We start from the raw sequence: 25,187 nt of genomic DNA, 5'->3' as shown, positions 1-25,187 counted from the left end.
ACAGAAATAGCGCGGCAATAAGATGCTACAGGCGTACCTCACACGCGCATGCGCAACAGGCGTGCGTACTGTTTATAGAACCAATATTAGAGACAGGTTTGTAAGTGAGAGTGAAAACACCCTCTGTGTGCGCACATAGAGCTGCACTTTAGAAAAGGACATTTATTTTACGGTCGCAGTGACGACTTGATTGAGACATAATTGAGATTGAAGCCAAACATCGACGTAGATTTCTTGTGCTCATATCGGTCTATCCGCGGCAGCTGTTGAGCCACGAGGCGGAAATGACGGTGTGTAACCTTGACGACGGACGTCATCAGCAGGTGAAAAGTAAACACAGTTGTCCGGTACAGTGTCCGGACTGTGTCACGGAAACTTTATTAACATTTCCATAAGTGATGTAACATTTCATAGGCCTCTACCCTGTGTATGAAATGGCACCAAAAGCTAAAGCCATAACACTGGAAACTATTACAGTGCTTTGTGGGATTTCCTGAGCAAACTGCATATTCTACCCAATAAATATACAATCTTTTGCACTTGAACTTCTCCACAATAGACCATGTAGTGGACAGAACCAATATGGCCACCAGTGTTATCACAAAACCATAGTAAAACCTTTTGATCTCCACTCAAGATGTTTATTAATGAATGACCAGAAAAGACATGGATGGAAACACAAAATCTGTGCATACAAGCAGAGATGGGATTAGTTTGCATTTGAGTGATAAACACAGTAGCCAGATCCCCTATATACATGTAGCACACAGAGCATCTAGTACCAAGACTAGTCACACTCACGCATTGGAACAAGATGCAGTGAGGACACTGAGTGTGTTGTGTACAATGGTTCAATTGTATCTTTTGCTCAAGTCAATCCAATGAAAATTGTGTAGCCTATAAAATAGTCTTAGAGTAAGAACATCTCCATTTTTTATACAATTAACAGCAAAAACAATGAGCCAGTGTGCCAGCCTGGTTGCTACCAGTTGAATATGTATGTAACTGAAAGGCAAGAATTCTCTTTTATTTGCATTGCTGCATAAGTACATGTACTGACACGAATCTGAAAAGACTGAAACACTCATCAGTATGCATACTGACAGAAGATCGCATTTCCCTCTTAGCATGAGCCTTTAAGCTTAGCTGTGAAAGTTTTGATTCATACATATACAGCAACATCCCCCCCCCAGGTCCATACATTAAGTTTCCATGCATTAAGTGCTACCCTAGAGTCAGTTGCCACCAGCACTTGTATCATCATATGCATGGTAAAAACTAATCAGATCTCTGTGCCAGACATTTTCTGGCTCTCTACTCCACTCCTGCAGTTCAGTTTGGAAAGTTCACATCTCTTTCTGCCAGTGGAGTTGTGTAGTGGGAGGCTAAGTGGGGCCTCTGCAGGGAACACAGCAGCCAGACACACATATACACACACACACTGCTCTGAAGCCTGACATTTGGTGCATGTCATAGATGATGCTCCACATACATATTAATAATCGGCCAAGGTAAGCCTTTGCATTTCAATCATCCCAAACCTACTGGAGCCATTTGTGAGGGGTTGCCCTGGCAACTTGAAGCTAATAGCCAGGCTTCGTCCATGTGTCTCAGATTGGTTTTGGGAAGATGCAGATTATGATGTAGCACATTTATAATACATAGCAACATTTAGGTTTCTGGCACATCCTATTGATAGGACAAAAGGATGTGGTACATGCTTAAGCTTGCACGAGACATTGCAACACACACATTCCTCTAGAGATATGTTTCACTTCACTCTATATCTCTATCGCTCACTCTCAATTTCTCTCTCTCTCTCTCTCTGTCTGTCTCTCTCTCACACACACACACACACACACCGTCACACATCAGTGCTTTCAGCTTAGAGGCCTGCAGCACATATGGTAGACACATCTTTATTCGTATTTAATGATTGAGGAGCTCTCTGCCTATCCCAAGCCTACACACACACACACACACATACACACACACACACACACACACACACAGGAAGAGTCTTTATCCAGCGGTCAGCTGGCACATTCATTTGTCTGTGGATGACAACTCAGCAGATATCGTTTCTGTGTTGAACAGCTGCAGGTATAGACATTATGGAATCTCAGTTTGGGTATAAATCTTTATATCTCCACATGTCTCTTTACATTTTGCTTGCATAGTGTAAGCATCTTATAAAATAGATTTGTTCATTGAGGAAAGTTGAATACTGTAGAGTATTATATTTTAGATAGAGTGTAATCTATCACATACACCAGTGAAACACACACATACAGAACAGCTGAACATTCTTGCAACCACCCCAGGAGAAATCCTTTCCCCTTACCAAGTGTGTATGTGTGCCTGCATGTCTGTGTGTGTGTGTTGGAAAAGACAGATTAGTGTGCTTATTTGCATGCGCTGCATACATCTATGCAAGAGTGAGGCAGACATATTTGAGCAAAAGAAGCTGCCATGTTTTTTGACATGTCTGGGTGTGTACATGATGTGATGCTGTGGGAGGATGACTGTATGAAAAAGTGGTATTAAACTCACATTCTTCTGTTGTTCTCTGTCAGTCAGTCAGTCGGTGGGTGCATGTGTGTGTTTGTTGGTCTGTTTGAATGTGAAGGGGGAGGGCTTGTGAGACTAAAAAGAAATCTCTCTCTGATATAACCGGGTAAGGGGATGCAGGGTTTGGAATTACTCTGTGTGTGCGTGTGAGAGGCTGTCTGCTGGCACCAGAACATATTTTGTAGTCTGGTCACATGATCTCACGTTCTCTATCATACACACTCTCTGTCTCGTTTCGCATTCATATGTATTGTTCTGGACAATTTTTCAGTATGCTTGTCACACTGAGATATACAAACAGATGTAGTTTACTAAAAAAGAGTATATGATGGGATATAATCAAGTGTAAACATTTTCATCCCTTCAGGACAAAATGGAAGACATTTGTTGTGTTGGATTTCCGAGATCACGTTTGTGAGGTACTGAAACAGTGAAAAAAATTGACGTTTTTTTGCCACCAGCTGGGTAACTTTGTCAGCTCACCTGAACCTCTTTGTGGAGTTATTGTTCCCTTCAGGTTCTCTGGTTTCCTCTCAGTTCCCAGAAACATGGCAGTCGGCGTACTGGCTATTGTAAATTGTGTTTTGTGTGATTGTGCAAATGTTTGCACATGGTGCCCCTACAATGGGCAGCAATCGTGATGTGAATTCTTGGCTTGTTTGTGACTTTATCCAGGATAAAGCACTTAGTGAAGATAAATGAATAAATGAATCCCCTTTCTGAACCAGATATAAACATTCTCTAAAATGTGTATGCTCACTATTTAACCTCTTGTGTATCATCATCTGAATTCTTTGAAATGCTCTGAAAAGCACATGCCCAAACACATTCTTTCTGGCAAATTCTTTGTCCATTGGTTTTTATGTTTTGTTATAAATCTGATGTCATATGCGGCATTCTTGAGAGTCTGTAGCTAACAGCAACATCTTTTTTTACTAAATGATTTTTCTGAAAAACATTTTCCTTTTTTTTCTATTTCAAAGCCATGGAGGATGCAGAGGTAATGCTGAACAAAAATAAACAGAGCTATCACAGCTATACAGAACTATCACAGTAGACTAAAATGAGAAATACAAGAATAGAAAACATTGTTTAGGTCAGGCATCAAACACATTGTTTAAGTGTTGTTTTACAAACCACATTGTTACAAAATAAATTGTATTTGAATGAATGAAACAAATTGGTTAAGGGACAGTTAGGGAGTTTTCAGGTTATGGTAGCTGATCTGAAACATCAGCATTCTCTTTTCATGCCCCCTTTTTTCCACTTGTACCTCATTGCTTCATGCAGTGCCAGTTTGTGGGGTTTCTTTGCTTGATTTTCTCAGGGAGTTCTAGTTTCCTGGTGTGTTTAGGTGCATGCATGTGTTGCGGAGGTGCTGTGTTGAGTGTATTTGTCGTGGTGGTGGGAACAGTTCACTGTGAAATCCAAGCAGAGCCCTGCAGATTTCAGAGCCTGGTGTCATTTTACTCAGCGTAGCGTCAGACACAGACGTTGTTTCACTCCCGATAGGGTGCAGAGGGAACATGGCACAGGCAGGTCTGACCCCTCCACATTGAGAATTACACTGTGTGATTCGATTGAGAGCATTAGGGATAGTGAGAATATATCAAGCAGATCTGGCCTGTTTTGTAGCAGGGACTCAGCCCCAGCTGCGACAGCATCTGTGTGAGTGTGTGCGGTGTATGATTCTGCTGAGTTGCTAATGAAAGACAGAGGTATCTGGCTGACTCCATTGTTAGGCTGTGAACTCAGCATAACCCATTCTGTTCCACTGTAAATCTCCCCAGCGCTGCTGTAAAGCTTGTGAGGACCTACATGTGTGTGTTTGTGTGGCTGCATCCGAGATTGCAGGCGTACGTGTGTGTTCATGGCCATTTGCATGCATTGTTAGCAGATTTTGTTTACCGATCAGGGGAAGAGAAGTAGAGTATGGCTGTGCGTGTGTGTATTTGCGTGAGTGTATCTGTGATACGGTTGCTTGTCTGTAGTTTTTTTCTTGTGGATCCTTATTTGCTGCAGCTGGGAATGTGAAAGAGAGACAGAGACACTGCATGTGTGCCAAATTGTCCCGTCGCTGCTGCTGTAAATCTGGGGACTGATGCGCCTGGTAGAAGTGTTAACAACTGCTCATCGATCATGCCTGGCCTGTCTCTGAGCGGGCAACATGTGTTGGGTATGGGGTGGAGGAGCAAGCACTCACCGGGCCTCACTTATCCCTCAATCGGCCAGTCAATAAGAGGGAGAGGGAGAGAGAGAGAGAGAGAGAGAGAGAGGGGTTGTGTGTGTGTCTGGATTGATCTTCATTTAAAATGCAAGCAGACGAGTGAGCAAGCAGCAGTGGTGCGTGTAGTACGGTAAGAGAGAGAGGAAGCGGGAGCGAGAGGAAAGGCAATACTTGTGAAGACAAAAATATAAAGTGAGAAAGTGAGAACAGGGTGAAAGAGCAAGGGGTGGTGAGAATGAAGAAGAATGTGACAGAGAATTGAGAGAGCAGTGCTGACGTCAGGGACAAGATGAAATCAAACTGGAGCAAGCGTGCTGTAGAGGATGAATAAAAAACTGGAGGCAGTGCACCTGCAATATCGCCAACCTTTTTTTGGTGAAAGTGTACGTTTGAATCCAGCAAGAAAGCTGCAGTACTGAATGCTACATATTATTCTACATGCTGTGAAATGGACAGCAGTGAACAGTTGTTCCAAAAATAATGCAGTGTGACAGACTGAGCACCAGCAAAAATAAATACAGAACATCACTTTCTTTTACATTACACTAAGTACAATGAACACCTGATCCAGTCTCCATTTCATTTAGCAGTGACTAATGCAAGAGAGCATCAAATTCATCGGATCATATCAATGTGAGTATACAAGGATGATATAGAGTCAGTGATACTTCTGATTGGAGTCTCATCACTTGGAGGCCTCCTGCTTCTGCTGAGGATGGACCACATGGGATTGCTGTGGATGGTAAAATTTAGAAACCATGAAGATGTTTTTGGTCTGCAATTGATGTGAACAGTTTTGCTATGATAGCTTTAGTTAAACTAAAATGGATTTCTTGGTACACAATTGCACTTTTTAACCATATAGTTGTAGAAGGAAAGTATGTGTTAAACAGTGCAAATAAATACAAATTATATGTTAAACGGTGCAAATAAATACAAATACAAATAAAATTGAAGAAAATTACAAATTAAATGTTTTGTATTAAACAACAAAATGCCACACTGAAAAATCTAAATCAAATAAACTCCAGTATTTGAAAAGCTTTGCAAGGATGATATGAGGTCAGTAGAGCCACTTCATTTCATAAGGTTAATGTCTGATTCCTGATGGATAATTCTTTATAAACCATATTGTATCAAACATTAAATCACTAAAACACTGTTGTTGTACACTTACTGTAAGACAAGTGTGTGTTAGTGAGCGTTTAATATAGCTACTAGGTTATACTCGCTAGCTCGCTAAAAGTAGAATGGAGGTATAAGCACCTTGCTGATTATCTGAAAACATTTAAAACACTGATGCTTATATATAACGTACAACATACAAATAAATCTCTCAGCTCATGTTGCTACCTATACCCACACGCTGAGGCTTTTTTTTCATGAGCTGCTGACTTCCATAAGTCAGTTGTACTAACATGCTAAAGAAGCATTTAATATTTTGATAATTGAAAAAGCATTTGGAAGTGTGTAGTTTGCTATTATTTGGTATACATTAACAGAAATATGAGGAGAAGGACATTGAGGAGAGGAGGAGGAATGGAGACTGACATGACCGGTATAGTAGAGATGAGTTAACATGACAGTAGCTGCCGTGATGAAGACAGGAACATGGAGCTGAGTCTGTAGCTTATCCCTTATTCCTTCTGTTCCTCTCCTTTTATAAATCACATTCAGTCACTCGGTCCAGTGAAGCTCTTTCAGCATGCTCACTGTTTAGCTGTAGGGTTTCTTTAAATACTTTGTCTAATCTAACAGCATCATTACAATACATACGCCTTGTGCTAGGTTCACACATACAGTGGAGATTTTCAGTGAGAGACTTCAGGGCGACATGAGCAACAGCTCCCTTTTGCAAACTTAATGCAAATATAGAGCGACTTGATGCAGTGGCTACCAATATGAGTGAAGACAGTAGAGCACATGCGATCTGTGGCAAAAAGCACACACTGCTTCTCCTTCATCTCATATGATATGATGCATATATTACACACTGCTAAGGTTTATACACAAACACTCTCACTCCAGAATGTTTCATCTTACCAACAAGAAAGCTGATTTGGAATACTAGCTCCACCCACATTAGTAATAAATATTATTACTATGGCAACCAGCAGTAGAATTACCTATAGTCCAGCGAGTGGAGACTGGAGCAGCAATAAAATAGCTGTATGTGTGAACGCAGCTTTATGATCCTGCCCTTTTAAAGGCAATTAATCACGGCCCACAGTGTTACACAGGACTTTGTAAATGATCACGGTATTGGCTTTTGACTGATATTGCAGAGGATTGCAAAATGTAACCGATTTTAAATTATAGTTTTATTATCTGCTATAAACATTTAACCTCAGATGCTGCTTTTGTGATGAGTCCCAGCAGTTACATGCAAATCTAACCCAGTGTTTAATTGTTTAACAGATTTCCATCTTAATGATGAGTGATAAAACGCTGACTTATGAGACTTGAGAAAAAAAATAAATAAATAAACGCAAGCAGTTGATTTCATAGCAGCTAACACTAGTATTAGCCTCTGTTGTAAGTGAATTATTGGCTATTGAGGCTTTCAAAGCTACTGTTATTGCTCCTAGTTTGCTTGTCACTCATGCCCTGTAGCTCCAGAAACAAATGAAAATTTGTGAAATGAAGTCGCTTAATGACTAGTCGTGTTGAAATGCTCTGTAGGGCATGAAAATAACCTCACCCGCCTGTGCTTTAATGAGCTAGAGAGTGTCTGTGTCTTTATTACGGTCCTGAGAGACTTCAGCTCCAATCAGCTCTGTGTTTGTGTGTGTGTGTGTGTGTGTGTAAATAAAAAAAGCATGAGGAAGTTTATAGGTGTCGGTATTGTACAGTTGTACAGGAAGAGACATGATGAGACATAGTAAAGGTTGTTGTTGTTGGTGTGTGTGTGTGTGTGTGTGTGTTGGAAAAGAAGACCATAATAATGTGCATGTTTATGCATGTTTCATGTTTAAGTAATTGTGTTTATACGCATGTGTGAGATATGGTTAAAGGTGTGTGTGTGTGTGTGTATCTGTGTGTGTGTGTGTATCTGTGTGTGTGTGTGTGTGTGTGTAAATAAAAAAAGCATGAGGAAGTTTATAGGTGTCGGTATTGTACAGTTGTACAGGAAGAGACATGATGAGACATAGTAAAGGTTGTTGTTGTTGGTGTGTGTGTGTGTGTGTGTTGGAAAAGAAGACCATAATAATGTGCATGTTTATGCATGTTTCATGTTTAAGTAATTGTGTTTATACGCATGTGTGAGATATGGTTAAAGGTGTGTGTGTGTGTGTATCTGTGTGTGTGTGTGTCCACCACATTTACCATGCATAATCTATGCTGTGGCAGCGTGAAGCAGCTGTACTGTGTGTTTTCTACTGTTTGAAGCCCTACTAATCCGTGTGAAGGTTAACTGCTCCTTCCCGCTTCACACAGGGCGAATTAAAGCAACACTCTGCATAATGTATGCACCAGCCAATTCAATTTCACAATTGATGGATTGCTACAGATAAAAAGAACATTCCAGAGCTTTCTTTCATACCTGTTGTAATAAAGCTGATGATTCTGCTGAAGGCAGTATGTAGGGTGCAAGCCGAGGTGGCTTCATATAAGTTGCGGTGTAATCATAATTGACTCAGTTCCAATAAACTACTGGAGTCATGCATAATTAATGTAATTTATTTTCGCCAACCTGGGAATAGATGAGCAGGGCTTTCTATGCCCTCTTTCATACAGCATGACCTCCATCGCCACCTAAACACCCACACACAAACAATGCAGCATTATGCAGCTGGAAATGTCTCACTCGAAGCTTGTCAATGTTTTCTCTCCCTTGTTGACCTTTTCTGTGATGCGAGGTAGGTGGAGGTGTGTTCAGGGTTTCATAAGCAGAGAATTGAGTGAGTGAGTGAGTGAGTATGTGTGTGTGTTGATCGTAAATGGTAGAAGGTAATGAGTGAGAGAATGAGCTTGAACAAGCCAACCAAATCGGGCGAGCAGTGCACCGGGAATCCATTTCATACAGCCTCTGTAGGGTGACCTTTCGCTGAGGAGTTGTCCCTCTCATCAGTGCTGAGGGATTAATGTTAGCCTGATGTTTTTAAGAAACAGCGGCTTTCTCTTTTCCCTGCAAGTAAGTCGACCTTTCCCTGCCTGGTGGCCTTTCCAGCGCCGATCACAGGATTAGGCTCTGGGATAATGGAAGGATTCCGCACCTTATTACCACTACTGCAGTGGCAACAGAAAGTCATTTATAGCCAACAAAAGCAACTCTATTTGATAGAAAATTGATTCAGGAAGATGGGCTTTTCGATTCTTAGCATGAGATTGTGGTTCTCCTCAGTCCCATGCCATGGTAGCAGAACAGTGGCTCTGCAAAACAAATTCTTCTCAAGTTACTTCTTAACAAGTAAAAGCATCTTAAATATGAAGATGAATTTATCTAACATTATACATTGTGAGATTTTTCTATAATAAATATAGTTATTTAATAAAGATCATTTCAAGCCTGCTTTTATTGTTGTTTTATTTCTAACATTTTCTTACACTGGAACAAAAAAGAAAAATCAGGCTTGTTATTATTAAACACTAGAGACTGTTCAGTGTGAAAATCCAAGGAGAACAACAGCTTCTGAAATATCTGCCCCTCTGATACCAACAGGGATGCCACTGTCACTGAGATGCTCTAGACGTGTATCTGTATGGTTTTATCATTGCACTGCTGCAGCATGTTTGGCTGATGGGTTAAATGAATATAACAATGTATTCTGGGCCACACTTTAGACTGTGGCATAAATCTTAACAAACTGTTGAAAAGATCTTTAACATGCCTCTGGCTTCCATGTAATAAATGTATTCCCATATTAGTGCGTATCCTGAGTGTTTAGTAAGCGCTGACTCTCGTCTTTTCCTTTCTATTTGACACAGCATGTGTGTATCTCGTTAGGCGATGTCAGTGAGAGAGAGCGTCTACTCTGCCAAGGCTGATCTGCTCACGCCTCAGCTACCAACACTCAGCAGCAAGACCAGCACAGCCTCTGAGCCGCTTCCATAGCTGACTGCGGCAAATGCATCAAAAAAACATTAATCCTCTTCAACTGCTTTTTTTTATACTCAGGGCTGTATTTCATTCTAGTCAGCAGGGTATAGAGTTTTTATGATCTGCCATAACGTACCTGTAAAGGGAGAAAATGACAGATTACTGTAAATTCGGGTCCAAGCGCTGTGAGGAATGCCATGGATTTGGAAATGATGCTCTTTAAAAGCACAGACGTCAGTATATAGGAGGCACAAGGCGAGAAATGGATTTGATGGAACTCGGAGCATGCTTAGAGCAACGGAAATCTGTTTCATGTTCCAAACACTGCAGCACCACTCAGGCAGAACTTTTTCAGTCTTTATCAGGGAAGAGTTTTGTGGTGACTAATAACTGAAATGGCCTCCAATTTGAGTTTGAGAGATTAGTCATGAAGCAGCACAAACTGGAAACATCCATCCAGAGCTGCATGTGAGGGGACGACCACATGGATTCCCAGAAATCAGCTTCCAGCTACCTGTAATAAGCATGTTGATGTAATGTAAGTATTTGAGAGCTCACAGATGGTATTGTTTTGTTCTGTAAACTGGTAGGTGTCAGGGTTTAAGATGTATGTCAGATGTCAGTATAGTTACCAGTACAGATGGCTCTTTACTCCACAGAAATTATAGGCTTCAGGTGAAAACACCGTGTTTTTTTTAAGAGTCTATAATTTAGGGGGTATGAGGAGACCTTATTGTCTACTTCTATAGGGTCAAAGATGAATAGCTGTGCATGTGAGAAACAAAGAGGGTCAATATAGACACCAGTAAATCATCCCAAAGGAGAGTTTCCCTTTGATTCTTTTTGCCCTCCAAGAATTTATGCTTGCTGGTGGTATAGTTGAGCTCCATCAATGAGGGACTCAAGTACCATAAATCTTAGCTGTTCTCAGACTTTAGGGCATGTATTTACCTTGAAATAGATGTTCTGACTTGGGAACAGATACACCATGTTTCCTTATTGGTCACTTGTGGTGGTGCAAGTGGCCACTTTGAAGGTGGACCCTTAACTCAAGATGACAGCCCTTGAAGCTTAGCGACTGCCCAAGGGATTATGGCTCCTTTGCAGCACTCTTTAGGCTGAAATGTATTGAGCTAACAAGCAGAACCTGACAAGAAGTTTAAATTTAATAGCATTTTCTGTATCTGCATGTGCTCTGTATGTTCTATGTGCTACAGAGGGGGCAGGTTTGAGAGGCAAATGCCAGTCTAATCTTTTTAAGCAGACTGAATGGGTGAGCCATCAGTCTTGGCCCATGTCCTTTGCCCTGCTTGCCTAGTGTGTAATCCGTTTGGCTACCATCTCTGTGGCAGACAAAGAGAATTGGTTTTGAACCAAGAGGGCAAGCAATTTACTCCTCATTCACAGACCATTCTCCACCTTATGAGAAAAAAAGAGAAGATAGCAGAGCAGTGATTGGAAAAGGACTGAAGGGGGGTGGGGTTGAGTGGAAAAGGAGAAATATAACACAAAAAAAAACATGGAGGGACTATAGGAGATGGGTAAAGAAAGTGTTAAGATGGGAAAATAAAGGAGGAAGTAATACATAAACATAATAAGCATGAAATGTCTATTATAAAGATGGAGGATGTGTGTGCGAGAGAAAAGTCTGGAATTCTCCAGACACCAGCACTCAGATACCACATTCAGTGTCCAAGACTCTAAAGTGTCTGCAAAGCTCATCACTGTGTTTTCCAACATTCCATCCTATAACATAAATTCACATCACGTCAAAGGATAAACAAGCTCACTGCCCGTTTATGCCTTTATCGCTCTGTTCTTGAAAACCAAAACAGTCTTTGCTGAACATTCCTGCAGCGTTACTACTACGTTGTCTGCATATTTAAGCAATAGTGAGAGGTTGGAAAGCTGGACCTCGGTGCTGGAATGCAACTTTACTTTCCATCACCGTCTCTTTTCCTCTCCCCAAATTTGAGCCCAGAATTTTGGTCCCTCAGCAGAGACTTGAATTTCCACCAGCCTGGGCTAAACCCATGTCATTTCAACAGTCAGTCTGATGCGAATGGGCCAGTTTCTGTGAGACATATTGTGGAGGTGCTTTTGCCAAACAGCATGTCTGCACTTAGCAGCTTTTTTGGGTGGCAGCCACTCAGATCAGCCTTAGTCTTGGGAGAGGTCACACACACACACACACACAAACACACACACACCTCTACCAGTCCCTCCAGGATTTGGCACAGTTCAAAAATGCTTGATTTTGCTTTGGTAAAATTTGTGATGCCAAAAGCACAGGATATGGTTTTAAACTGCTTCCAGTGGTGATGCAAATGTAATTTCTGTTTATAATAGCTGTACTCATTGTACAATGCACGTGATTGAAGAGGGCTTTGGCTGAATGTGTGTTGTGATGATGTCACATGATATGTCTTGGCCTGAATCTGCGGAAAATCTCTGAATAACACGTAAACTTAAAAATAACGAGTTCTGTGATTGCAAAATCCTAAAGACACACACACACACACAAACAGGATGTCTCAATGCAGCTACTGAAATGTGGGCATGATCAGTGGAGGTATTTATAAACTTGCTTTGGAGTGGACCTTTTTCTGTTGCTCTTACACTGCCTGTGGTTATACTAATATTGTATAATTTATTTGATAAAGCTCAGCAACACTACAATGTGGCTTATTCTATGGCTTATGTATAAATATAAAAATTTTAGATAGAGAGTACTGCCGACACAACTAGCAGGTGATCAAGCAGGCATGTGTTACATTTTTTTTATTGTAGTCTGTAAAAACACACATATGCTGGTTTGTAACATCACAGGGGCAAGAAAACCATTGGCAATTTGGAGATTGTTAATGACGCATATAATCTGACCCCTTGTTCTCTCTCTCTCTCTCTCTCTCTCTCTCACACAATCACACACACACAAAGACAGTGAAGGAACTAGCCTCCTACAGAGTCAATCCTGGCTCAGCCTACAGACTCTCCCTCAAAGGCATGGAGGAAATGGGCGGAAATGAGACGGGTAGCTATCATACTTCTACCGGCTCTAGGGCAAACAACCCACTCTCTTCCTCGTCTACCATACATTTGCCCACTGGAATGGCACTCCATGTGTTAATTACACAGTGTGTTCACCTTTATTTTTGCATTTGTCTTCACTGGTAAATATACGTTAAAAAAGTCAATTCTGCTGTCCAATATCAGCTGTATCCTGTTTGTCATTGTCTAGGTTTGGACAGTGTCCCATTATCCCACTTTCTCATCCATCTTCTTGTCCTTGTCCAGTCCTCTCCCATATGTATGTCTAACAGGCCCTCCCATCGCCTGATTAAAACCTCTTGAACTGCATTTAGCCACTGATCAGTATGTGCTCAAATGGCTGTCTGATGGCAGATTGATGATGCGTTGAGGGTGTGTTTCATTGAGTGAGTGATGAGTTTGTCAGTGAAGGTGTGAGGATACACATGCACACAGATGCACGGATGTACACACACATCCTCTGGCTGTTGACACATTGATAGAGGAATGGAGGTGGTACCAGATGGAAGAGGTATTGTTCATGCCTTATGCGCTTTTCCTCTTCCTATGTGCTGATGTGGCCATTTCACACTGCTTGTGTGTGTGTGTGCGCGCGCGTGTGTGTGTGTTTGTGTGTGTGTGTGTTTGAGAGAAAGAATAGAGGGAAAGAATAGAACTGGAAATATTGATCTAGGGTGGAAGCTTTAGTGTGTGTGTATGTATGTGTGTGTGTGTGTGATCAGAAAAGCATTGATGTCTTAATGGTGTAAGAGCTTTGCAAAAATGAGAGAATCCTTAAGGCTCTCTTTTGTTTGCTTTTTTTCGTAAACGTGAATACCCGTATGACGTATTTACCCGTATGTAAATACCCGTATAACATATATACATATGGCCATTCACGTAAACGTGAATGGCCATATGTATATATGCACATCCCATTTGTCCTCTCAGACCAGTTCATGATCATGATTCAGTTCACACACACACTCATCAAACTCTACTGATTATTATTTGATGCTCTACCAATTTAAATGGCAGGGAACCACTGAACCTGAACCCCACATCAAGAAATTGCTCACCACCTGATCTTATCTCAGAATTTCTGTGAACTAGCAACCTCCTTGATACTAGTACATATGATAGGTCTTTGATTTTTTTTTTTGCTGTGTTGTCTGCTGGGAAATCTCTGGTTAGTGGGTTTGGCTTTAGCAGATTACCTGTTGGATGTCTGCTTATCCCTCACAAGCAGAAGTGCTCAACATGCAGGCTCCATAATGATAGGTTCCCTGTGGACACCCAGACCAAATTACAGGCATTAGTTTGAAGGAAAGGGCACTCTGTATTGCAAGCCAAGAAATGTTTGACACTATCCAGTGCAACAGCATGAGCCAAAAATATTTTGATCAAAAATTTTTTGGATCAAAATCATTTGATTCCAAAAAACACTTAGATCTCAGTTTACAGGAAAAAACTATTCAGGATTACTTAAGCTAGTTCAAAATGATTCCAGGTCAGTCCATTAATCGCAACCCGAGAAAAAAAAAAATTAAACAACAATTTTATACCTAAGGCATATATATATATATATATATATATATATATATATATATATATATATATATATATATATATATATTATGCCAGTCTCTTTGAAAGGTCTGACTAGTGAAATTCTTTGAATAAAGTAAATTAATTTAGGTAGTCAGATAGGATATATTTATTATAATGCAAGTAAGCTTGCTAAAATATGTGAACATGATCAATATCAGTGTCAGCTCTACACATTTCCAGTACAATGCATGACACTGTAATCGTTTTTCTTCTGTTTTCCAGTTTTTTCAGAATGTACTATTAATTCAGATTTTTAAAAAATATTGTAGTATTAATAGATAATAATCTGGAGCTGTTTTGCTATGTTGTTGTTTTGCACTAGAGTAAATGATGCTGCTGATGTAATTATGTCATGTATTTTTTTCTATAAGGCAGGCTGTGCAAGCGTGTGAAACTGCACACTTAATTGGTCTTTGCAGTTAGCTCCACTTTGATGACACATTTTCCTCGTTGGCTCAATTATCCTATTTGCCGCTGGTCCTTTGATATTAGTAACAATCTCAATTGTGCTGGTGTGGGTGAAGGTACAAGATGTCTTTGATATCCAGGGGTCAGGAGCAGCTGCGGCAGAGGCATGAGAACATGGCTGAGTGATTTGCTTTTCCTTATCTCGCAATCTGAGACAGCAGATCAACACTGAGCATGCGCACTGCACTCGTATCCACAGTCAGGAAATGGGCCATTCTTTTGTCCAGACTGGTGGTACAGACATAGAGTCCTTAGTGTGTTTGTGTGTGTGTGAGTGTGTGTGTGTGTGTGTGTGAGAGAGAGAGAGAGACAGAGAGAGAGAGAGGAGTACAGTGTGTGTGTGCATGTGTGTGTGGATACATGTGTACATTTCATTAGTTTTAATGATTTAAACATTTGAAGATTTAAATATAATTGTTTTGCTCTGCATGTGTGTGTGTGTGTGTGTATGTGTGCATGTGTGTGTGTGCGTATGTGTGCGTGTGTATGTGTGTGTGGGTAACTCTACTGGAATGTTAATCTCATGCTGCTTAATGGAAACTGGCAGATGTGGAAGCCTGTTATCAAATAAACAACGAGAGAGAGAGAGACAGAGAGAGAGAGAGAGAGAGAGAGAGAAGCCACGTAACCAGTAGCACTGTGGAAGCTTTAAGCAGCAGCACGAGACACAGGATAATAACTGCACTGGCAGGACTTTTTGTTTTGGCACTAATACACGCAAAGTACTATCGGTGTCCTGCCCCGAGCGCATTAGATTGCTGCTCTGCTATGTAAAACAGTGAAGCTATTATGTAAATTCAGTGTAATTGGGGCAAAATAGTTCATTACTGGCATTTGGGAATAAAATAATGCTGTGTTTGGGAAAATCATGAAGTGAGTTTTCTGTTCTACAGAAATGTAACACCAGAAGACAGATAATAATTGACAGATTGTGGCATTAAAGTAATTCTTGCAGAAGTTATCTTCTGAAGCTAGCTGTTTTGAAATTCTAGAAAAGTCTAGAAATTCCCACACATACAGCTTGAACTTGTCCATTTGGTGTGTTTGTTAAATACATACACACACTGGCCAGCCTATTAGATCATCTAAATAAAGCTTTCTGAATGAGATGGAGATGTACCTTCCTATACCCCAGAGGTTTTAAATTCTTGAAACAGAAGGGTTCATTTGCACTGACTCTGAATCCTGCTGTAATATAAATGACAGCTTTATATTCTATACACAGGGACATGCATGCAAACAGTAAACATAACCTAAAGCTAATATAAAAAGCTGCTTAAAAAGCATGTCCTGTTATTTAACAAAGAACAGGATATAGTTTTTGGTATGGTGAAGCTTTTTGTTACAAGACATTTATTTAACATTTATGGAAGCTTTTCAGGTACATTTCCAGTACATCTTCAAGACAGAGGTTTGTGCTTTCCAGGTTCCAGACAAATAGAGAGGCTGGTGCAAGAATTATGGATCATAGTTTCTGTAACATCAGTAATAACACGAATTAGCTTCTTTTGTGGACACGTTATAACATTGTCTTCATTCACAACACAGTTTCACTTTTTTGACCGTATAGTACACCGTTACAAAGAAGGGAAATTATTTGTAATTGGAATAACAGGTGTCTCCCAAATGAGGATGGATTCCCTTTTGAGTCTGGTTCCTTTCATGATTTCTTCCTCATATCGTCTCATCGAGTTTTTTTCTTGCCATCGTTGTTATATATTTCAGTAAAGCTGCTTTGTGACAGTGTTCATTGTTAAAGGTTATATACAAAGAAAACTGAATTGAACATTACATGTATACATTTTTAAATTGGATAAAAAGGTTAGATTAACCAAGATTAACCATTAACCATCTTGTTGCCAAATCATTATGGTATAAGAAGAATAACCTCTGAGATGTTATGGGAAAATAAACTACTTACAATGATACTGCCCCTTGACTATGTTCCTATAGTGGCATGGCTTGTCATGCTCCTCATAACTCCCTTTAATCCAGTTCATTGAGCTTAAATCACCACGAAGGGCCTCTGTAAGATATTTCATTATTGCTGCTGAAAAGCAAGTGAACTTTCCTGAGTTAAAAAAACATTTTTACAAAAAGCATTTTCTTAATTTAAATGATTCAGTGCTGTTTTATAGGGTTAGAGCCGTTCCACTAACTGTACACCAGAATTCACAAAATTATCAGATTTATGTGATGAACACATTCTGAACTTAGCCAGTGAGTTGAGCTTTTCTTCTTATAGTCTTGAAAGGCCATCAGTCTCTTGTCCCAGGAGTGCTCCTGTAATGAGGATGCTTGCTTCACTGTTGGAACTGTATGTTTGATATTGCTTTCTGTTCACTGAGAGATTTCTGTATATGTCATTTCTGAGAGCAGGCTTGTGTGTTGTGTCTTTTCCAGAGCTTTCCTTTCCATGTTCTGATTCTTCAGTTGCCTCAGAGCAAAATTTTTTAGCTATGGATCCGATGCCTGCAGTGACATTTTCACCTAGAGAGCTAGATTTTGCTACATTTCCTCCCTCTTTTCTGTTTGCTGTCTTTGGGTTGTCACTGTTGTAGATGGAACTGGGATAGCTTTTCCATAATGAGAGAAATGAAACCACATAGGCAGGTTTTCTCCTGTTACAGAGTCAGTAGATTGTGAGAGCCATTCTGTCTAGCTCATCTGGTCAGTTGGTGTGTTTATGTGGATGGTGGGATTGATGTCCCATGAATTCCCAGCTTGAATGTCCGGTCGAGAGAAATTGGCTGCAGAGGATATCAAGTGTTTCAGTCTTTCTCTCCCGGTTTCTTTCCCTCTCTGCTGTCTGCTGAAGTGTTCTCATCTGTCCATCATGCTAACTTAGTCTATATTTCTCTTTGGATATGTCAACCTTAGAACACATCCACACGTCCACCCAAACTCACAGTAGACAAAAAGTGTGTGAGATGAGTAGAATGTGAAGTGTGGCTGTTTCAGTGGTCAGTTAAATGTCCTCCTGCTGACTTCTGTTCTTTTAATGGCATTTGGCAGATGCCCTTATCCAGAGCCACTTACTTTTATCTCTCTGGCTCTCTCTCACTTTTTTTTTAAACAACTGAGCAATTGGGGGTTAAGCAGCAGTAGCTTGGTGGACCTGAGATTCAAACTCGCAACCATCTGATTATTTGTCCAATGCTTTAACCACTGATCTACTACTTCCACATTCACAGTTTATGTTTAAAAAATCATAGAGCCCTAGAGAGCTAGGAAATAGTTTCCCAAACAAACTGCTTCTCTCATTATCCTGTGTACATGATCTTAAATCTATGTGAATTCCAGCAGAAATCCATGGTGGCTTAGAGTTTAAGGTTCTGGTTTACTGATCAGAAAGATATCAGTTTGAATCCCTGCAGTGGGGCGGCATATCATGGATGACCATGTGTTCTTGGGAAGTCAGTAAAACACAACTTTTAGGTAAATTATTATAAACCTTTTCCATCTCAAACACATGTTTATGTTGGACAACTTTTTCTGACATACAGTATAGCTGTTACAATGTTCCTAATGTTCTACTGGGAGAATAAGGGTTCAAGTAGTGTAGGTGTTCTTAGGCTATGGCTGTGTAAGACTGTGTTTGGACCATCAATGGTTCTGTGTATTAAAGCACACCTTTACAAACAGGTCTTTGTGCTGTGTGTATGTGTGTGTCTGAGAGAGACAGACTAGAGACAGACAGACAGACAGACAGACAGACAGACAGACAGACCATGTTTTTATATGTTGGTTGGGGCCATTTTTCCCACATGGATAGGAATATCTGATAACTTTGTCCTTTTGAGGACATTTGGCTGGTAAACAAAAACTGCAGCTTTAATTTAAACACAAAAAGAGCCAAAAAATGTCTTTATGGTAACTGAGTATAAGGTTAGATTTAGGTGTAGCTTAGCCATAATTAGCTGCATTGGTAATTATAAGGATATTAATAATTAGTACTTAGTAATTCTAAATAAATTGTGAGGACCTTTAAACCTTTGAAGGTCCTTATAAGAATCAACACATGAATGAGTGTATGAACATGTGTGACATGTCTGTATATGTGTATATAATTACGGTAGAGATAATCAGAGTCTTGTAGTTAGAGCTAGACCAAAGACAAGGGTGTGTGTGTGTGTGTGAAATTAATACTGAACATTGTCAAATATAAGGTATTAAACCCAATGTCAAGCTTTAATTTTTCCTTTTGCTTACAACTAGGAAAATGATCTGTCAATAGACTTTCAAGCTTGAAATTAGTAAGTAAATGTATAGAAATATCTAGAAATAAGTGTAATAATCTTATATTTGGTTTATTGCAATATTATAATAAAACATTTCTTTATACATTTGACAGTATTCAAATTGTGTCATTTTTTGTAGTGCTCTGTCAGTGCGCTTACTCTCTTTTTCACTTGTGTGGGAGGGCAGTGCACTCATGTTTCCTCTTTCTGGCAAATATTCAATTGTTTCAGACATTTTAAAGTTTCATTGTATCCCCGAAGCTTAGTGGTAGCGCTCGATGTATGGGCAGTGATGGATAAAGTGCACTTAATTGTCTAACTAACACCAAACATAACACTAACATGGATGAAATATCACTAAATAAGAGCCCTAGCATGCATTTGTTTGTTTTGTTTACAGCAAACAGATTAGATGCAGTAAATGCTAACATATTTTCTGTTTTCAAGGCAGAATTAGTTCTGCTAAACATCAGTTCTGAGGACTTAAATGGCTAGAGATGATATTACTTGTCTAGTCATTAGAAGTGTCGTGATGACAGGAAATTGGGGCGGGTTTTCAGGGAAAGCCTGTGGGTGAAATGTTGTTTTGCTCATTTCTGTCGTCTGCACATGTAAATAACTGTCTGCTGTGTATGTGACCTGCTCTTGTAATTGCCTGTTAAATGTAGGTATCATTTCTGTGAAAGCGTGTCCTTTGATTAAGTTGCTGTTGCCCTTTTCACACAGTGATTTTCTCTCTTCTGTACAATGTACACACGTTTCAGTGGATCAAATTTGCACGGTAAATAGCAGTGTGCCCGAATAGCTCGGTCTAAGCTGTCGGGACTCAGTCACGTCTTAGTGCAGATGGAGACGAGAGGAGAGGAGTGGCACAACACCAATGATGAGGAAAGCAAATATTTGACTTGCATATTCGGGTTAAGGAGTGGAGCCTGGCGTCGCTGTCCACCTCTCCCTCTCTCTCTGTATTTCTAGTTCTCTCTCTTTCTCTTTATGTGACATGGGTTGTCAGTTTTGTTGTGTGCAGCCTGTCAGTTTTGAGTAATGGTTATAGCATTAGCTCCTCTGAGAGATAACTGCAGAGGTTTGTTGAACTCAGTACCTCAGAAATGACTCCTCCATACAGACTCACACCTTCACACCCCCATACACATAAACACAAACGTCTCTCACTGGCTGAGTGTGACAGGTGAAGTTTAGTGATATCAAGTCAATGTAAAGTGTGTGACAAAACCACATCAATACTGTTTCCACTCACAGCTGGTATAAAAGATGGATTAACAAAAGAGCAAATTGCCAGTGATGCTGTTACTACCTCACCTGGCTTTAATTCTGTACAGTATGCGATGATCTATTATAGAAAAGCATGATGAGTTGCCACACAACAAAACGGATACAAAATGAGGCTATTTCTACAGCCATTTTTTAAGAGAGCGGAATTTTAGCAATGTACCTGCAGCAAAACTCAAACAAACATGGAATTGTTGAATAATTTTTGAATAATCTCCCAAGTAGTGCAACAGATTGTAGTATTTGCCCTATTGTTGGGAGACCACGAGCAAGCCAAAGCCATCCATGGCTGAACGTCAAAGGAACAAAATTGGCCGTGGAGAGGATGGCATTCTCTCTCTCTCTCTCTCTCTCTCTCTCTCTCTCTCTCTCTCTCTCTCATTCTGCCTCCTTGCAGCGACCCTAGCTAATCAAGGGTTTCTGTGAACTCGTTTGTATGCAGAAGAAGAGAAATAGTACTAAACACACACACACACATCCTCTCATTGTCTCTCTTTCTCATACAAAGACACTTTCTTTTGGATGAATGATCACTGAGGATGAATCTTCAATGCATGACAAATAATATGGCTTAGGGAAGAAATTTATTCATTACCTCTTTTAAAAAACAAAAAAAAATATGATTAAGAAGGCGTAGTAATTAGATCTTACTAACTAAATGAATAAATGGGTGAATTAGAGAATTAGAGCTCAGAAGCATGGATTTGACTGATCGAATAAAGAACAATATAGAACTATAACATTCATTAGTATTACAGTGCTCCAGTGTAGACTACGCTATGCTTTGCCAGTCTTTTCAAACCAGGATCTGCCTCTAGTCTGTCCAGCATGTTAAAACACGTAATCCAGGAGAGGTCTTTTCTTCCAATCTGCCTTTTGAACGATTGTGCATAATGCCTGCGTGGGCACTTTTAGATCATGCATATTCTCTGACTAGCCAGCATCGGCGTGTCAAGAAACTCCATATATCATACTGAAAAATCAAACACACACACACACGGCAGAGTGGAAGTAGGCCTGTGTTTCTCATTAGCCTACTCCACTTCTGCAAGGGTAAAAACGGATCTGCACGCTGTTCTCTTGCCCTCCAGGGAAACGCTGTTCCTGCATGTTGCTTTCTATCGCCGCCCTATACTGCAGCGCCATGTGTATTCAAGCTGATGTGTGTGTGTGTGTGTGTGTGTCTTTATTGTATGTTGCGTGAGTTTGCCTGAGACTGTATATGTGATGTTTCTGTTGACTGAAGGACTGTGACTTTTTAGTATGTTTTTATATCTTGATAGAGACCAAATATCCCAACATGGACAGGAATATTTAGCAGTTTTGATAGTGGTGGTTGGTAAACGAAAAACAAATCGAGAAGCTTTTATCATTTCGACCATACATAGCTGACAGTGCATAGTGAAATGAAACACCGTTTCTCCAGGACCATGCTGCTACATAAAAATACAGAGCTACATAAAACAACACAGCACTAACAGCATTAAAAAATACTTTAACTCTGGTCAAGGTTATGGAAACCTTTAGGCATAGTATAGCATATAGCATAGCATATTTTACTCTTTAATAAAGGCAACAGTGTGTGTGTGTGTGTGTGTGTGTGTGTTTGTAATAACTAGCCATTTGGGAAGGCTCTGTGTCAGTCAAGTTCCCCAAATGTCTGCATTATGTAGCGTCTGAGCTGTCAGTATGTCCTGCAGCGAGGGTGGTGTATGTGTGTGTTGAATTAACTCTCTGCTAAATTAATGCTCATGATGTTTATATAATTCCAGATGGACCCAAATTAACACTGTAAATAGTTTTTCATCACAGTGGGTGTTATTTCAACACTGGAAATGTCACTACACACATCTATCACTTTCCCCCTTCACTCATTCACTAGTCCTTACTCCAAAGACTTATAGACTTTTAATTACAGTATATTAGGACCAGTCACTAATCTGTCTGTCTCTCATCATTACGCGTTAGACCTTAAAGAATCTTTGTTTTCATGTATTGATTACTAAAGTAGTTGATCAGTCGGATGCCTCACTTTCTGAGCATTTAGTCTTTCTTTCTTGCTTGCTTGCTATTTTTTTTAACTGACAGAAGAAGGTCAGCTTTGCTAGTGAGTCTGGTTCATCAATACACAAGGCCAAGAAGCAGAAAGAATTCATTTGAGTGACATGGCACATGACCAACCGCAGAGGTTTTCCCACAGCCTGTTGGCAAACCTTTGTGATTATCTTGTTTACTCACTGCTAAGTGCTTCATACAAAACCCTTTAATAACTTTTAAAGACAAGAGTCCGGTGGCTGCAATGCTAATGATGTTTGCTTTCCCACTGAATTTGATTTCCGCTGAAAGCTGCTACCCAAATGTATGTATACATGGAAATGTGGAGAGCCATTCAGATCAGAGACTTTCTGAAGATTGTGGCCAAAAAAGTGCACAAAAGGTTTTAGCCGCTTTGTAACCTGTGGGTAGAGCATCTGAGACCTAGACAAGGATTACTATCCGAAGTCCAGTTTATTAGTATCTATACAGAGGATGACATAATAGACATGCTTTATTGCTTGGAGCTATTTGTTCTGAGTATGTTTCTCCCTAATATGTTTAGTATTGGCATTAGTAATGTAGCTTCCATTCAGTTCATTGTAATTGGCAGTAAAGCAGTTGTTTGTACTCTCAACACAGTTAATTTGTACAAGAATAACCTTCCCACTATTTCCCTGCTTTATTCATGTTCATTAGATTTGTTTTGTCATGGCAGTGAAATGATGCTGGCCCTCCCAAGCCCATGGCATCAATAATTCCAGACCAGCAGCATTTTGATTTCTGGGTAAGAACAGACTGTTTCATTAAGGAATAAATGGAATAGGTGGAACAGTCTGTGATGAGGCACTGACTCTGTAAAAAGACTATATCTTTTTTTGCTGTCGTACCCATTCGGTCCACTTTGGCTGCTGTTTATTTTATGTTCCCCACCATGCTCCTCTCAAGAGCCTGTTTATCACTTGCCATCCCAATGCACTGCTTTAGCTTTCAAACAATTTCATCCATAAATGAGTGTCATTTCAGGAGTGCATTTGAGCCTGGCAGTTGTGTGTGTGGTATAAGTTGTAGGTGTCTGTGTAAAAGGGCAGACATTTTAGTTATTTATGAAAGCATATCTGCATGCAGGAGTGTGTGTGTGTGTGTGTCAGAGGTCAGAGGGACTTCTGGTTGAGGTTAGTGTGCTTTGTGTAATTTTCAGCGATGCATGGATGCAGAAGAATGTCAGCTGCTTTATCAGTTATCAGTGGAACTGGAGCACATTAGTTCTCCTATCCTCTCATCATTGCTCCTCTTCAGGGTCATTGGTTACCAGTCACCATGGCAACTCTCATGGCCTTTCCAGCCACTGGCAATAGGGGCGTCAAAGCCATTGTCAAAACCAAACAGCACCTGATCCACTAAGTCCAAATATCACAACAGCACAATACTCATGCATTGCACTAGTTTAGTTTAGTGTCCAATTAACCCTAGCAGGTAAAGAAAACCTACATACACTTTTTGTTCATTGTCATCTCCTTTACCTGACTCTGTCCTGCTTCACTGGTAAATTCATTTATTTATTTTCAATAGTTTTATCTGATCAGTGTCACAATGAATCCTATCCCAGGTGTTAGAAGCAAATACACCCTGAAGCCTTTATTTTTGTCACATATGCATTACAGCTCAGTGAAATCCTTCTTCATATACCCCAGCTTTGGAAGTTGGGGTCAGAGCAGGGTCAGGGTACATGATGCAGTACCCCTGGAGCACAGAGAGTTAGGGGCCTTGCTCAAGGGCCCAACAGTGGCAGCTTGGCAGCACTGTGGCTTGAACCCTTGCCTTTTGCTCAACAACCCAGAGCCTTAACCACTTGAGCTCCACACATCAGCAATTACCCTACAGACATACACGTTTTTATGAGAGGCTGGGGGACACTGAAAATATGGAGGAAGATGTGAAACTCTACACAGACGGTAACCCAAGCTGAAGTCTCTCCCTTTGTCTCTTATCCTGACTTCTGCTAACTCGTATCTACTATAACCCCAATACCCAGCAATGATCAAAAAAAAGAAAAAAAAAAAGAATATGAATAGCCCACAGGCTGATGACATCATCTGAGAGTCAATTAAGGTGTGTGGTGTGTGTGTGTGTGTGTGTGTGTGTGTGGATACTGGCCAGTTGAGATGAGCCTTCTACCCTAGGGCAGTATATACAAAAGAAATTATGTGAAAGTTAGAGAGACGAGACAGAAGAAGAAGAAGAAGAATTGTTAGATTAGCTCTGTACGGAGATGGTGGAGGTTCTGTCTGCACAAAGATATCTAAGTTTATTATCTACGATTTTTCTTTATAAATAGAAAAAAAACATCAATGTTTCAAATACACCTCAGTGTTTTTTCTTCTAGTTTGTCTAATAAGCAGTTGTGTATTGTAATTATTTGCACATTACATTTCATTATGATATTAAACTCGATCCAGACATCCTTGTGGAACTCCTTGTGGGTTGCAAAAAATTTGTGCCACATTTCCTTTAACATGTGCAGCAAACAAGACAGGCAGTGTGATCGAAAGTAGTTCACATATAAAGCATCAAGAACATCTTACCAGAACCTGAAAAATATTTTGTGGTGTTGTTTTTATTTGGCTTGGATTATATGAGTGTGTGTGGCCTTGCAACATGCCACAGTCTAATA

The 25,187-nt window shown here is 40.1% G+C and overlaps 1 protein-coding gene across 2 annotated transcripts in view; it reads left to right on the top strand.

The window, feature by feature from the left end:
- Nucleotides 1-25,187, top strand: part of bcar1 (BCAR1 scaffold protein, Cas family member) — a 68,522-nt gene that overhangs the window by 1,220 nt on the left and 42,115 nt on the right. The window lies entirely within an intron of this gene.

This window comes from Hemibagrus wyckioides, linkage group LG04 (assembly GCF_019097595.1).
Source record: "Hemibagrus wyckioides isolate EC202008001 linkage group LG04, SWU_Hwy_1.0, whole genome shotgun sequence".
NCBI lineage: Eukaryota > Metazoa > Chordata > Actinopteri > Siluriformes > Bagridae > Hemibagrus > Hemibagrus wyckioides.
The sequence above is the reverse complement of the archived record's forward strand: the minus strand, read 5'-3'. Positions and strand labels throughout refer to the sequence as shown.